This window comes from Rana temporaria, chromosome 4 (assembly GCF_905171775.1).
Source record: "Rana temporaria chromosome 4, aRanTem1.1, whole genome shotgun sequence".
NCBI lineage: Eukaryota > Metazoa > Chordata > Amphibia > Anura > Ranidae > Rana > Rana temporaria.
This window is the reverse complement of record NC_053492.1, coordinates 130,064,901-130,082,222: the sequence shown is the minus strand read 5'-3', so window position 1 is coordinate 130,082,222 and position 17,322 is coordinate 130,064,901.

The window sequence follows — 17,322 nt, the reverse complement described above, 5'->3', positions numbered from 1 at the left end:
GAACCGGGTACAGTAGCTCAATATGCTCTTGCAGCACTGTCCAGGCAGAGGATCAGGGGAGAATGAAAACTCCTACAAGCTTTATTCAGACACTGATACATGTCACAAGAATGCTCTAACTGCTGATGAAGAAAGATATTTAGCAGTTTATATTTACTAAAACTGTTGCATTTCCATGTACTATGGGAGGCCAGATATAGTGACTGCAGTGTCCTGGATTTAGTAACACTTTAAAGTGATTGTAAAGTCTTGTCTCTTTGTTATTTTTATAGAAAAATAATGTTATACTTACCTGCTCTGTTGCAGTGGATTTGCACAGAGCAGCCCCAATCCTCCTCTTCTTGGGTCCCTTATCTCTGCTCCTAGTCCCTCCCTCCTGTTGAGCTCCCCCACAGCAAGCCGCTTGCTATGGAGGCACCCAAGGAGAGCTGCAGCTCCGTGTGTCCATTCAGACACAGAGCTGCAGTTCGGCCCCGCCCCCTCTGTCCTGATTAGCTAACTTACTTTGACAGCAGTGGGAGCCAATGGTGCCATTGCTGTGTCTCAGCCAATCAGGAAGGAGAGTCTTGGATGGCTGAGACACTTATGGAAATCGCTTGACAGTATGGCTGCTGCACACAGCAGCCTTAATAAAAGAATGCATAAAATGCAATAACCACTTAAGACCCAGACCATTATGCAGTTAAAGGACCTTGCCCCTTTTTGCGATTCAGCACTGCGTCGCTTTAACTGACAATTGCGCGGTCATGCGACGTGGCTCCCAAACAAAATTGGTGTCCTTTTTTTCCCACAAATAGATCTTTCTTTTGGTGGTATTTGATCACCTCTGCGGTTTTTATTTTTTGCGCTATAAACAAAAATAAAGCGTAATTTTTGAAAAAAAATGCAATATTTTTTACTTTTTTGCTATAATAAATATCCCCAAAAAAGATATAAAAAAAATGCTTTTTTAGTTTAGGCTGATACGTATTCTTCTACCTATTTTTGGTAAAAAAAATTGCAATAAGCGTTTTAACGATTGGTTTGCACAAATTTATAGCGTTTACAAAATAGGGGATAGTTTTATGGCATTTTTATTAATCTTTTTTTTTTACTAGTAATGGCGGCGATCAGTTTTTTTTTTTTTCTTTTCTTTTCTTTCTTTTCTTTTTTTATTTTTATTTTGTTTCTTTCCAAAAAAAAAAAAAGCAAGAAAGCGATACAGGAAACATAAGAAGAGGACTAGGCACAGTCCTATACATTAACACATATATATATATATATATATATATATATATATATGAATATTAAATTTCTTCTCTCTCTTCAGCTCTATTTATTGTTCACAAATTACTGCCGAAGGAGATTATAATATCTGTATCACTGATAATTTTCAATCCATTCCTCTAAGATAGATATAGTAAACAAAATACTCGCTACTTTTTAACTAAATTCCAGATTATTTTTTTGTTGTGACTGCGACATTATGGCAGACACATCGGACAATTTTGACACATTTTTGGGACCATAGTAATTTTTACAGCTAAAAGTGCATTGATTACTGTGAAAATGACAATTGCAGTTTAGGAGTTAACCACTAGGGGGCGCTGTAGGGGTTATGTGTGACCTTATATGTATTTCTAACTGTAGGGGGGCGGGGCTGGACTTGTGACGTCATTGATCGTCTTTCCCTATATCAGGGAACAGACGATCAGTGACACTGACACTGTGAAGAACGGGGAAGGTGTGTTTACACACACCTCTCCCCGTTCTTCAGCTCCTGTGACCAATCGTGGGACACCGGCAGTGATCGGGTCCGTGGGTGCCGCAGTCAGGGAGCTTCGGAACAGGGCACGTGCCCGCGACCCACGGCTGGGCACTTAAAGGGGACGTACCTGTACGTGCCTGTGCCCAGCCGTGCAATTCTGCTGACGTATATGTGCAGGAGGTGGTCCTTGGTTAAGATAAAAAAAACTTCTGACTTTAAAGTGGAGTTCCACCCATAAATATAACATTACATCAGTAGTTTTAAAAAAATGTCATTAGTCCTTTACAAATTTTTTTTTTTTTTTTAGATGCCTTCAAAGTGTTGTTGCTAGGCAGAATAGTTAATCTTCCGACTTCCTGCACCTAGGTGCTTAATGCTTCCTGTGACGGTATTGGTATGATATCCCCGTCAAAGATTCCCTTCTTCCATAAGAACATCACCCAATATTCCACTAGGAGGAATATTCCTGAGATCGCCCATTAAGCCACACATGAGTCAGAGCTCACTGCTGGAACAAGACAGACTTTAAAGGTTTCTTCTTAGCTTTATATACAGTACCAGGCATTAAAGCAACCATGAGATCTCCACCCCCCCTAATCACACACTAAGGCTAATTACTACAACATTCTAGACAGGTCGGCACCGGCCTATAATTATCATGTCTAATCACTGCACATTCCTTAATTAATGGCATCAAACAAACCGCCTTCACACACTGAGTTTCCTAGGCAGACGTTTCGTCTCCGCATGCCGCTTGACACCTATTCACACCTCTGAGCATCAATAGGTTTTAGACAGTGTTATCACACAATTAAAAGCCTTTCAAAAGCTAGCCTTATTTAACATATTAACAGAGAGATGAGTCGCACATGAAATCACCTTCTAACACAGCATTAACCAAGCAGGGAGAATTTAAACTGAAGCATCCTTCACACTTCCTAACCTACACCGCACAGACTCCTGGGAATGTAGTGGGTGTAACTTTCCAGGAGTCTGTGCACTCCCCAGTCTCAAAGAATCATGTGACTTGGACAGCACGGGTGCTGAAACCTGATCTGACACTGCTTGCGCAGCACTGAGCATGTGCGAGATCTGCAAGGCTGAAATCCAGGAAGTCATACAGTCTGGCTTCATGATGCCCACACTTAAGATGGCCCCAGTCAATTTCTATTTTATAAAGTGTCTAAATGCTGTAACAACCTAACAAAACGGACCTTAGTTTACAGACTAACTTTACTAGAATACATTAAGCTTGTGTATTACAGGGGTATTTATATTTAAAAAGTGAAATCGTGGCCAGTGCATTGCCACGAAATGAGATTTGCCATCGGATGAGATGGTCCGCCTCCATCACATCCTATTGGCTCACTCCTGTCACGTGACATATTTAAACGTCAAGTATCGACGCGAACATCAGTCTCAGCTAGGCTATCATAGGGAGAGGATCTCCTCTCCCTGTGATAGCTGAAGCTGCACGGAGCTGGTGCACGGAGCTCACATGGCCTCTGTGGCCCGATTCCGAGAGCGGAATCGGGCCACAGAAGCTCATACATTTACTAGGCTAATAAATGTTCTCCTTTATTACAATGTCTGACTAATAAATGTTCTCCTTCATTACAATGTCACTTCGGGATCTACAGCGATATCGGGATCCCTCTGCCCGATAGCGCTGTAGATCCCGAAGTGACAGATCCACATCGCGATAGATCCACATCGCTATCAGGATCCCAATGCCCGATAGCGCTGTCAGCGTGCCTCCCGCCAGCGCTAACTACACCCCGCGCCCGCAGCTCTACTCTCCGTCCCCCGTTAAGGCTCAGGGAACGGGGAACAGAAAGTAGAGCATCGGGTGCAGGTAAAGTAGTAGTGCGCAGGCGCAGCACTACGCAAATAGCTCCGTGCACCAGCTCCGTGCAGCTTCAGCTATCACAGGGAGAGGAGATCCTCTCCCTATGATAGCCTAGCTAAGACTGATGTTCGCGTCGATACTTGACGTTTAAATATGTCATGTGACAGGAGTGAGCCAATAGGATGTGATGGAGGCGGACCATCTCATCCGATGGCAAATCTCATTTCGTGGCAATGCACCGGAACTCCGCTTTAAAGTTTCACATGTTTTGTATCTATTTACTAGCACAACCTTATCTTTTCAATTTTTTAAAAAAAATTGGTAATATATTTATTTTATGTGCACAAAAATTAACTCATGTATTTTTTTTTACTGAAAGCTTGAGCTTCATTGCTCCAAGATCATGCGATATAAAAATCTGGAACTACTCTAGGGTCTCTACTTAAAAAAATGTAAAAAACACTCGCACAAAATGGTTTAATACCTGATTTGTCGAAGTTACACCTTTTGCGGCAGTTTTTGCAGTCCTTAAAGGCAAGACAGCAGAAATAGCTCAATATGTATTTCAGTAGCAGCTACGATAAAAAAAAATTCAATTTGGAGGCTTTCATCGGAATGGCTTGCGGCATTGGTCATAATTAGATCAGTCATATTTGAAAGAGAAATTATAGTGATGCATGTTTTGTTATTTCTGTATAACATTATGATATTTCTCAGCTGTTACTGCTCAAGGCAATCTCAGAATATAATTTTAGCTCAAGACATATTGAAATTCAAATTAAGACTATGGCAGGGTACCAATATGCAGTGTAAAAATGAAACAAATTTAGATTTTTTTTTTTTTTTTTTTTAAATCAACTTCTTGGAGGTACGCCTCTCGGAGATTGCTGCAACTACTAGCCTTCAACCTGCCTCTGCCGATCACTGAAAAGCCTCGTTCCTCGTTCGTGTATTTCATCATAATATGCTGTAATGACAAGATGAAGCACTATAAGTGCCTTTCCTGGCACACGGCCTAAAAGCTTATTTCAGTGGGATGGAATCCAGACATGGAGCCTATACTGAGCACATGTGTGGACATGTGTAGCCTACAGTGCACTACATCTTCTAATAGGACCTGGGTAGGAGCCGTAAATCAGACTAAACTGGGGCAGATATGATGGCAATTTTATATGTGCTTTGCAGATTACTTTTTTTTTTTTAATTCACTTCAAGAGTTATTATCTACTACGCCAGGAGCATTTTCTCTTGCTGAATATATAAAGATTTATGTCTCACTTAGGGATGTTGAACAGGATAGTCAGGAACATTCAATGTAATTACATAAACAATGGAATTAATCAACCATTTAGGTTTTCACTGATTATCTGTGTATTTTTTACTCTGACTATGAAAGATCGCCATTGTTTCAGTGCGACAGATTATACAATATCGTATGTGGCCAGAGCTGAGTTTCCATCAGTGACGCCTGTAGCCAAACTTTTGGTGCCAGAACCGAAACCTGTCTGCAAGGATCTCTGATACACCAAACACTTCCTTTTTTTATTGCTGCTAAACTGGACAATGATAAATACGCTTGTATCAATTGACTATATTTTTAGTGATGGCAGGGGAAAAAGCTATACGAGGAAAAGCTGCTGTTTTTGTCTCTGTGGCCTATAGCAGTGGTCTTCAAACTTCAGCCCTGCGGCTGAATGCAACCCTTTGCTTGTCATTATCCAGCCCTTGAGGCATTTTTCCTGCCACTGACACCAACACTGGGGCACTATTTCTTCCACTGACACCAACACTGGGGCACTATTTCTTCCACTGACACCAACACTGGGGCACTATTTCTTCCACTGACACCAACACTGGGGCACTATTCCTTCCACTGACACCAACACTGGGGCACTATTCCTTCCACTGACACCAACACTGGGGCACTATTCCTTCCACTGACACCAACACTGGGGCACTATTCCTTCCACTGACACCAACACTGGGGCACTATTCCTTCCACTGACACCAACACTGGGGCACTATTCCTTCCACTGACACCAACACTGGGGCACTATTCCTTCCACTGACACCAACACTGGGACACTATTCCTTCCACTGACACCAACACTGGGGCACTGTTCCTTCCACTGACACCAATACTGGGGCACTTTTCCTTCCACTGACACCAATACTGGGGTACTATTCCTTCCACTGACACCAATACTGGGGTACTATTCCTTCCACTGACACAAACACTGGGGCACTATTCCTTCCACTGACACCAACACCGGGGTACTATTCCTTCAACTGACACCACCACTGGGGCACTATTCCTTCCACTGACACCACCGCTGGGGCACTATTCCTTCCACTGACACCACCGCTGGGGCACTATTCCTTCCACTGACGCCAACGCTGGGGCACTATTCCTTCCACTGATGCCAACGCTGGGGCACTATTCCTTCCACTGACGCCAACGCTGGGGCACTATTCCTTCCACTGATGACAATGCTGGGGCACTATTCCTTCCACTGACACCACCGCTGGGGCACTATTCCTTCCACTGACACCACCACTGGGGCACTATTCCTTCCACTGACACCACCACTGAGGCACTATCCCTTCCACTGACACCAACACTGGGACACTATTTCTTTCACTGACACCAACGCTGGGGCACCATTCCTTCCACTGACACCAACACTGGGGCACTATTCTTTCAACTAAAACCAACAGTGGGGCACTATTCCTTCCACTGACCCCAATGATTGGGGATAATTCCTCCCAATGACACCAACTATTTCTCCCATAATACCAAAGATCAGGCATTGTTTACTCCCAGTAGGCACAACCCGGTCCCCCTAAGGTCTGAAGGACAGTAAAATGGCCTACTGGGCCAAGTAATAAATCCATCCTGTATATAGAATGTTCACAAAGGAGCATAATCAAATAGGATTTCCAGTTTGTGTTTCCTGTGATCATTTTATTTTGGTATCTTTGGCAAAATATAGAAACGAGGCTCACGGACCGGTGATATCCAGTAGTAGCTTATAATCTGAACTGCATGTTACATTGCATAAGGGCCCACAGAGAATGGATATTGCTGTCTACTCTCGGGTCTACGCTGTAAGGTTGATCCATACTGTAGCCTGTGTATTTCATAAAATGTAGGCCGTGGTATGGAGCCTGCAATATCCTATGGAATAGAGGCCAGTCATGTGACCTTGAGAGGGCACCTAAATAGGTTTCTTTTCCTTTTTTTTTTCTTTCTTTGTTTGGTGGATTAGTAGTCTGCTGGCTTTGGAGTCCCATTCTGCTGCTATATAAATGGACCTCGTAGTGTACTATGCTTGGTGTTGAAAATGGATAGACCTTTACACTATGCCATCATTGCAGTGTACTTTCAGCAACATGTCCTCTAAGTACTGTCTTAATCCAACTAGTATGTTCAGCAGTATATTGGATATGATTCATTCAGACTACATTCCAGTAAGTAACACAATTAATGAATATACTACCCCCCCCCCCCCCAGCCACAATCTAATACTTGCTACTTGTTAATAATTGATAAGACAGAATATTACTTGGCTCAGCCCTCAAAATTTGGAGTGGAGGCAACTGGGCTGACAGTTTCCTGGCTGATCGCTTCTGGCAGAAGCAGTGCGGCTATCAGAGTGGCCCAGATGTCTTATAAAAAATGCTGCACTACTTCTGCCAGAAGCGAATAGCCAGGAAATTGTCAGGAGGATCTGCGGGGCGGATCGTGCAGAGCGGGGGACTCCCGCTCCCACTGAGACATGTCTTGTATATGAATGGCCACACTGTCAAACAAAAGTCCCATCTCGCGGATCGGCATTGGACCAGTATGCTGTTTATTAGAGTGGTCGGTCCAGAAGGAAGATCCCTGCTCGGTGTCATCTGGCATCCAGATACTCCTGATTCCTCCCTGCTACACTGATGGGCAATGGTAGGCTGCACTGATGAGCAATGATACGCTTCACTGATGGGCAATGATAGGCTGCACCATCAGTACTGTTGAGGTGGAACTGATGAGCTGCACTGATGAGGCAGGACCGATATGCTGCAATGATTGGTACTGATGAGGCGGTACTCTTAAGCTGCACTGATGTGGCTGCATTAATATGCTGTACTGATGAGGCACCACTTTTAAGCTGCACGGATAAGGCAGAACTAAAATGCTGCACTGGTGGCCCCTGATGAGGCTGCACTGATGGTCACTGGTAGGGTGGCACTGATAAGGCAGCACTGGTATGCTGCACTGATATGGTTTAAGTTAATATTGTCAAAGTTGTTGTTAATATTTATTTTGTAGCTCAATACAGTATAAAACATTTAACCGTGTAATTTTTATGAGATAATTTACGAGGGGCAGACTTGGGGAGGGGGGGGGGGGTAGAGGTTGGGTGGGGTAACTGGTGGCGAGTAACTCTTAAGGCCTGGCTAGTGGCTCAGGACTTGATATTTTGAGCTTTGACTTAATTTACCCCACAGCCCTACAACAGTCAGTGCTCGTCTTCTCTTCTCTCCAGTGCTGGAATGTGAGAAGATCCTCCTATATCATAATGTACATTTCGGGACCAGTGACGGCCACTATTAGTGCATTGTATGTGATGATGTCGGTGAGAGTGTTGGTGGCCAAAGAGACCAGCAAGAAAAGCAGCTTCATGTGACTAGTCATTGTAGTGATCTCATAAATGTATCCTATAAATGTAGTGATATAACTGTATAGTATGATGGCTATAATTTACGTTGTTTCGCAGCAACACACAGGCTCTCCAGAGTACGCAAATTTAATTAACTTCCAATAACCTACAAAGTCCAAAGTCCACAGACGATACAAATCCAACAGAGTAATTCAGAATCCCATCTTTTCCTAGATCTGTGCTATATTCATCATAGAGTGACAAGACTAGCTGAATGCCAGCTTGACTTTCTCAAATACTGGTCTCACACTGGAGGGAGTGGTTCTTCCAGGTCAATGGAAACTTCCCCAAGTCTAATTACCATCAATAAATACTTCCTTATGTATGTAAGGAAGTACCAGGCCATCTCACACAACTAGTCTTAGATAAGATTAACACATCAAAGGGTCCTCAGCTGTTCCTTTGATCTGTGTTTGACCACTAACCCTTTTGGTCAGAAAACACACTTTGATGTGTAACCTTGAATGCCTGTATGTAACACAGATATACCATGCCATATATATAACACAATATTTTAAATACCTACACATCTATATTAATATTACAACAGTCATCACAGCTGGACCTGGTTCGTGGAAGACACTGAGACCCTGCATTAAAGCAAATATAATTCGGGGGGGGACACGAATATTTCTTAAAGCAGGTTTTTGGCCACCCCTTTTTTTTTTTTTTCTCCCACATACCAGGTGTGCACGTTTACGATACTCACCTACCCAGAGGATCCAGCATTGTCGCACTGTGCCCCTCTGGTACTTTTTCCACCTCTGGGACCTGGGCTGCCATGTTTCTTATGAAATTATCAAGAGGCACACACAGCTCTTGCTGGTTCAGCCAGTGCGCCTCCTGATGGTGCGGCCCCCCTCTTTCTGAATGAAGCGCCTTGGCTGCACCTTATTTTTTATTTTTAACAAAAAAGTATACAAAAAAGAAAGCCCTATTCTGGAAGCGGAGGGGTGTTGTAATCTTCTACTCCCTCCTGTTGTAAGATACACTGCTGTCAATATGGATACCATTAAATGTAAGAGCTTTTTAAAGGAATTTGAGTCGAATGTTCATTTGGCTAAGGCCTCATCTTTACGGGCACATGAGGGTATATGATGTGAATTGAGGGCGTATTTCCATTCCCAGGATACACAACTGCCACATACATAGGACCGTAGTATTAAATGGCCATATGTGGGTTAATGCCACTACTTGCATAAACCTGTGCATGCGTATGTGCATATAACTGTGGACGCAGACTGTCTGCATCTACTTTTACATTACTTTATACGGCCTCAGTTGATAAATGAATGTTAAGTCTTCGAATGGCCTGTTTCTATTCAACTTGAGCCACCAGGGGCTGCGTTCAAGTAGCCCATGTACATGTATGCGTACACAGCGGCTACATGGACATATCCGTCCATCCCAGTTTGACAGGCGTGCAGGTGAGCGGCCCCGAACCTGAACTGTCTGCATTACGGGCGGGTCCCCTGTGCCCACACACCTGTCAAACTGGGTTGAGCAGCAGTGTCTGTGCGCCCACTGTATCCCTATACACTTATATATACACTTATATTTTCCCTTAATGTCTTGTCAGAGTAGGAAGTAACGGGAAATCTTTATTTCACTGGAGACGGAGTGTGGAACAGGTAGTATTCCTGTCAGTGGCTTTCATTGTAGCCTAATGTCCTAATGACACACCACCCAAGCTAGAGAAATTCCTTGCAATGGAGTCACTCATGTTTCCTGTGCCTGGATGAGAGCTGATACTTTATGTACAACTATTTCTTTCAGTGCTGGAAGCCGTTTCTGTTTATGGAACAATCTTTTGTGCAAATACAGTTTCTCTAGGTGGCCTAAGGTTAAAGGGGTTGTAAAGGAATTTTTTTTTTTCATAATAAGCATCCTTTACCTGCAGACATTCCTCTTTTCACTTCCTCATTGTTTATTTTTGCTCAGAAGTTGCTCTATTTCTTCTCTGTTCTGTTCACTTCCTGCTTGTCTGATTTTACTGACCACCGTGAAGGGAGGCTTTACTGCGGTGGTCAGTAACGTGCTCACCCCCTCCTGGGAACTACATCTGTGTGGCAGGACGCTCTCTACGTGTTAGAGACTTCAAGTGAATTACTGGGCGTGCCGCAATTCATACTGGGAAATGTAGTTCTTACATGAACGAGCGATGCAAACCAGGAAGTGAATGAGAGAACAGAAACTAGAACGCCGGAGGTGATATAGATGAAGGAATTTAATAGGTATTTACTCGTTTTCTAACAGAATCATTACACTATTCTGTCTGTCTACCTTGCAGACATTAATTTTAGGCAAAACCATTTTTTTCCTTTACAACTCCTTTAAGTGTGGACAGGCACCTTACACTTCTTTTTTATTCACGGTTTGGTCAGGAAGGAAATGACATCACCACACAGGTCTTCATTTATTTGCCCAAACACTGGCCTTTGCATTTCATGTATTAAATAAGTACAACAGTCAGTGGGAAGCGGATTAGAAATGCACTGCATTCCTGAATAATAAGTATACAACCTTCTCCCACCTAAATCATCTCATCAGTGCCGTACAGATGAGTGTATTAGGAGTTCCATAATGGATCTCTCTGGATCCTTGACTGAAAACCTTCCTAATAACATGAGTGTTCAGCAAATGCAGCTCGTGATTTAATGGTGAATGTCTGGAGCCATCTGATAGAATTAGAACGGTACTTTCCTGGAGACAGACACCAAGGGCTGCTATTGATTGTTGCTGGAGCCAGCTGTTTTTCTCTACACTCATATTTTTTTTTCCTTTATGGAGAATACTTCTCCTAAAAGAAATAAATGTAACCAAGGGTAATGCCAGGACAGGATTGGTCTATGTGGTTTGAGATGGAACATGGAAATATAAAGTTAGTCCATAAGGATCCTATCCGTTTAACTTTATATGGTTCATTTAGCCATCAGCTGTTATGTTAGGATTTTTCTGTTACATGTCAGGATGTTTCTGATATATACTGTAGATGAGGGTTTGAGAAATCACAGGTGCCAGGTCGCCATGGCGTCTAGAAAATGCGTTCTTGCGTCTTGGCTGTTGTTGGTGGCGCACCATTTCTGGGTGGCCGGCACGTGTAACGTGTTTTCTGATGCTGGGGGTGAGGAGGGGCAGCACTGTGAAGCCAGGTTAAAGGAGTAGACGGGGCGGGGGATTTTATGTGCTTGGGTGAAACTTACATTTTTTACAATTACATTTTTTTTAAAGCCCCCATGTGATGATTTTTTTGGTGACCGGTTCTCTTTAATGAGACATCTTAAAGACCCTGCATGTCTCCCCTGCAGGGATGGACTGGCTATTGGGACTACAGGGAGTTTCCCGGTGGGCCGATTGCTCAGTGGGCCGGCTTCAGTGACAGCAGACCGCCGCCCCCCCTCCACTCCTTTGTCTCTCCCTCCCCGCAGCGCTCACCTCCTCTCCCTCCCCGCAGCGCTCAACTGGGGGGAGCAGAGAAGCAGGGGGAGGAGCAGGGGGGACAACAGAGGAGCATGGGGGAGGGGACAGACAGCTGACTCAACAGCTATGGCCTGGGTGAGTTTCTCACTTCTGCCTAATCTTGTCCCATAAGGGGGGCACCGAACTGATTCTTTGCCCCGGGTGAAATACTGTCTAGCTTCCCCACTGGTACTGCCTATAAAAGTACCAGTACCAGCCGTTCTACTCTAATAAAGTAGAATGGCTAGTGAAGGGGGAGAGGGGGCTTGGGTGGCCGAGGTGCGGGGGGGGGGGTGCGGAAGTTGTCCGGCCGCCATGGGAGAGACCTGTCAAAGTGGGCCAGTCTGGATGAAGTCCAGGGCCAAATTTTTGTCCCAGTCCAGCCCTGCTCCCCTGAATGTATTGCAGACCAGGGAAACTGTCAACGGGGACCTGTAAATCATTTCTGGGTACGCAACAAAAAGTGGACACTCTCCTCCCTCCGCTGCGCCTGGGGGGAACCCGCTATGCCGGTCTTGGGTCAGCAGATGGGAAAGCAGAGTCCGGGATACATAGTGGGGTTGGAGTGTGTGGACCATTTCGGTGGCAGGATGCAATTTCTTGTTGCCATTGCGACCTGGCACCTGGGGTTTGTCAAGCCCTGAACTAAACATACTATACATATTGCCGGTTATTATACATTTTTCTTTTCAGGATTTACCATCTAAAATCAGAAACTTTACAGTTATTTTTATTCAAAGTGAACCCATTATGTAAGTTTGATAAAATGACCATCAGTACTGCTGCCTGAGTAGAATTCAGTGTATAGTTGTGACGCCTACCTTTCCATATTATACATAAAAGGCATTTGTATGAAATGTCATTATATCAACTAAAGCAGGCAGTGTTTTCTGATTCTAGTCAGGAAAGTACATAATAGTGTGTTGCCACGGAAGTCTCAGAAGCAGAATGGGCATGTTCTGCCTTCATAAACAGGCTGTTGACTAGCTCATGAATATTCACGGAAATTTGTATTGTATGAAGGCTCTATAAACTTTTTCAAGTTGCAGATCACTAGGCGACTTTATTTAAAGGTACACATATAAAAAACTAAATGGGACTTTCCTGGCACCAAGGATAAGAATCTTTATTTAACCACTTAAGGACCGAGCCTCTTTCTGAGATTTGTTGTTTACAAGTTAAACGTTTTTTTGCTAGAAAATTACTTAGAACCCACAAACATTATATATATATATATATATATATGTGTATATATATATATATATATATGTATGTGTGTGTGTGTGTGTGTGTGTGTGTATGTATGTGTGTATATATATATATATATATATATATATATATATATTCTAACACCCTAGAGAATAAAATGGTGGTTGTTGCAATACTTTCTGTCACACCATATTTGCGCAGCGGTCTTACAAACACACTTTTTTTTTTTTAAATACACTTTTTTTAATAAAAAAAATAAGACAACAGTAAAGTTAGCCCAATTGTTTTTAATATTGTGAAAGATAATGTTACGCTGAGTAAATTGATACCCAACATGTCATGCTTCAAAATTGCGCCCGCTCGTGGAATGGCGACAAACTTTTACCAATAAAAATCTCCGTAGGCGAAGTTTAAAAATTCGACAGGTTGCATGTTTTGAGTTAGATAAGATGTCTAGGGCTAGAATTATTGCTCTTGCTCTACCGATCATGGTGATGCCTCACATGTGTGGTTTGAACACCGTTTTCAAATGTGGGTGCTACTCACATATGCGTTCGCTTCTGCACGCCAGCTCGGCGAGACGGGGCATGTTTACATTTTTTAAATTTGTTTTCCTTATTTATTTTACCTTTTTTATTTTTACACTGTTCTGTTCTTCTTTTTTTTTTTTTATGTGTCACTTTTATTCCTATTGCCAGGAATGTAAAACGAGAAAAAAAATGCATGACAGGACCTCTTAAATATGAGATCTGTGGTCAAAAATACCTCAGATTTCATATTTACACTAAAATGCAATTAAAAAAAAAGGAAAGAGGGGGGGGGGGGGTTTTCCTTGCGCTAGGAAAATGAATATAAATGAATTTCAAATGGATAAATGAATAAATAAATAAATAAATAGTGAGTAATTCCAGCAGCAACGCTAAACATGTGATATACAAGCAAAAAGTAAAAAGAAAAAAGATGAGTTGCGCTAGGAGTCGCAACTTAATGCGAAAATAATATAAATAAATAAATGCATAAATGAATAAATAAATAAAGTGCTAGTGCAAAAAATAGCAAAAAAAAGGAATGATGCCCAAACAGTCATGGAAAAAACCTTTCGGAGTAAATACAACAATCTTCTATTTGGGACCAAACGCTTCGAAAACGTTGTTAGTCCATTAGAATTGCATACTAATCAATTGTTAGGCAGTCCAAAAAGAGAGGGGAAATCAACAGCAGAACCCCAAAACATATGAATGTCCAAATAGATGGGCAAAAAACAGTTGCAGAGTAATAAAATGATCCAAATATTGAACAGCCTCTGGTCTCTGGTCAGAAGAAACATATATTCCCACCGAGAGGTAAGTAAGGGTGTGCTCTTACCAGATCCACGATCATAAAAAGCGTGTCGATCCACTCAGGTCATGGAGAAAACTCGGTCACAGCTGACAGGCAGAATATCCTCTCCAATGTGTTTAACGGCTCCACGTCCATCCGGCGAACCAGGGGAAGAACTAGGCTCAGAATGTGAAGTACCATCAAATATTTATTAAAAATTGTGCAACATATACACAGCGGTACATATAATTTAAAATTGCCGGCTAAAACAAGCAAACAGATACAAATAAAAAACGTGCGCCCGTGCATCCGGGGTCACGTAAAACGCAATGACGTTCGGTGCGTGGCTCCGCCCTGATCGATTTCGCCACAGATGGCGTTGTCAAAGGGCCCTTTTGGATCATTTTATTACTCTGCAACTGTTTTTTGCCCATCTATTTGGACATTCATATGTTTTGGGGTTCTGCTGTTGATTTCCCCTCTCATTTTGGACTGCCTAACAATTGATTAGTATGCAATTCTAATGGACTAACAAAGTTTTCGAAGCGTTTGGTCCCAAATAGAAGATTGTTGTATTTACTCCGAAAGGTTTTTTCCATGACTGTTTGGGCATCATCCCTTTTTTTTGCTATTTTTTGCACTAGCACTTTATTTATGTATTCATTTATGCATTTATTTATTTATATTATTTTCGCATTAAGTTGCGACTCCTAGCGCAACTCATCTTTTTTCTAATTAAAAAAAAAGGCCCTTTTAAGAGCTATGGGCTGAAGTGACGTTTAGAAGTCACTTCCGCCCTGCAGTGATATGGAGACAGGTGGGGACCATCTTCCCCCTCATTCGTCTCCATAACAAGCAGCAGAGAGGACCCGATCACCTCCACCGCTGCCGACCACGCCGGTAAACGGTGGAGGGCACCGGAGAGTGGCGGTAGGGGGACCTCCCTCTCCCGCCACCGATAAAAGTGACCACTTTTATCTGAAAGAGGACCGCCCGCTGAAGAGGAGGATACCAGGTTATGGCAGCTAGCTGCGGCCATAACAATAGTATTCCTCTTCAAAGTAGCGACGTAAACCTGCAGTGGGCGGTCCATAAGTGGTTAAAGGTTAATCCCCAAAATAAGTCTTTAAATCCATAGGTGTAGTACGGTATGGCTTTGTGAGCTCAGCGCAAATAAAAACTCTAGTATGTTTTTTTTATTTAGTTCTACATTTGTGCTGTTTTGTGCCATAAACATTTTAATTTGTTCTCCTTTTTATTATTAAATTGGGAGTTCACCCGAAAAAAAAATTTTTTAACATTAGATTGATGCTCATTTTGTCAAGGGGAATCAGGTGTTTTTTTTTTAAATCGAAGCAGTACTTACCGTTTTAGAGATAGATCTTCTCCGCCGCTTCCGGGTATGGTCTTCGGGACTGGGCGTTCCTATTTGATTGACAGGCTTCCGACGGTCGCGTCACGAGTAGCTGAAAGAAGCCGAACGTCGGTGCGGCTCTATACGGTGCCTGCGCAACGACGTTCGGCTACTTTCGGAAAATCGTGACGCGATGTATGCGACCGTTGGAAGCCTGTCGGAAGCCTGTCAATCAAATAAGAACGCCCAGTCCGGCAGCCCATACCCAGAAGCGGCGGAGAAGATCTCTCTCTTAAACGGTAAGTACTGCTTCGATTTTAAAAAAACAACCCAATTCCCCTTGACAAAATGAGCATCAATCTAGTGTTAAAAATTTACTTTTTAGGTGAACCTCCCCTTTAAGATATTAGCAATTGTTTTTTTTCCCCCAGACGATGACATCACCCAGCCCCCCTACAACAGCCAAAAGACTTGAAACTGTGCTGGTTTGTTACTGCCATGTTTTGTGCTGGTTTGTGCCATAAATCTCCGTTCTATCTCCTTTTGGTTTTATTAACAATTTAATAAAGGTCTCCCAGCCCCCCTACAACAGCCAAAAGACACAAAACCAGGCTGCTTGGTTAGTGCCACATTTGTGCTGGTTTGTGCCGTTTTTAAATCTCTGTTCTATCATTTTTCGTTTTTTTTACTAACTATTTATTAAAGGTCACTCAGCCACCCTAGAACAGCCTAAAGACATGAAACTGGGCTGGTTGGTTACTGCCGTGTTTGTGCTGCTAAAATTGTATACTTATGCTGTTATGGGTTTTTAGTTTAACAGCTAGTTTCTTTTTCTAGTGCTATGTTTGTGCTTTTTTGTGCCATAAAAATGTAAACATGTGCTACTTTTTTTTTTTAAGATAATAGAATTTGTTTTTTTCAGACGATGACATCCCCCTGTCCCCCTACAAAAGCCCCAAAAATATAATATATATATATATATATATATATATTGTACAGGACACCAGGGGTGGGTCCTGGACGGGTGCTATACGGCACCACTGTTTGGACTATGGTCCATTTAAATAGAGGTAGAAGGTTCAGGGGGTCACCCAAAAGTGGGTGAAAAGTTCCAGGCAGGCGCTAATTCAGAGAGGACTGGCTCGCAGTCTTCTCTATCTTAATAAAGTAGTTTGGGGCCTGGAATTTTGGAGGCTCCAAAGTGTTATTTGGGTGGGATGGAGCCTCCACTCCTAAACCCTGGAAGCCAGCGCACAAGGGGTTAAAATCTCAGACAACCACCCATTAAAGCAGGAAGTGATGCTGGAGGGAATGAGTGAGTTGGGAGAGTGCACCTGTGAGGACAAGATGGAAGTCTGCTAGCTGCTCAGAGAGGATTTCTGAGTAGTTTGGAAGTGAAGCTGTGTCTGCAGGGAAGGTCTGGAGGACTTCTTACTAAAAACGTATGTGCCTTTCTTTTGGTTGTTTTTCTGAAGAAAGACTTTTTCCTAATTTATGCTGGAAACAAGCAGGACTTTTGTTGTGACGTTTTGGATGCTGAAGAAAAGCTTTATTTTGTTTTGTTTGGTCACCAATAAAGACCCTTTGCTTTACTGACACGGTTTTACGCACTTGTCTCGCGGAGCTTAAGAACCCCCAAAGTTTACAATTGGTGTCGAATGCGGGCAAAGTGCATTTG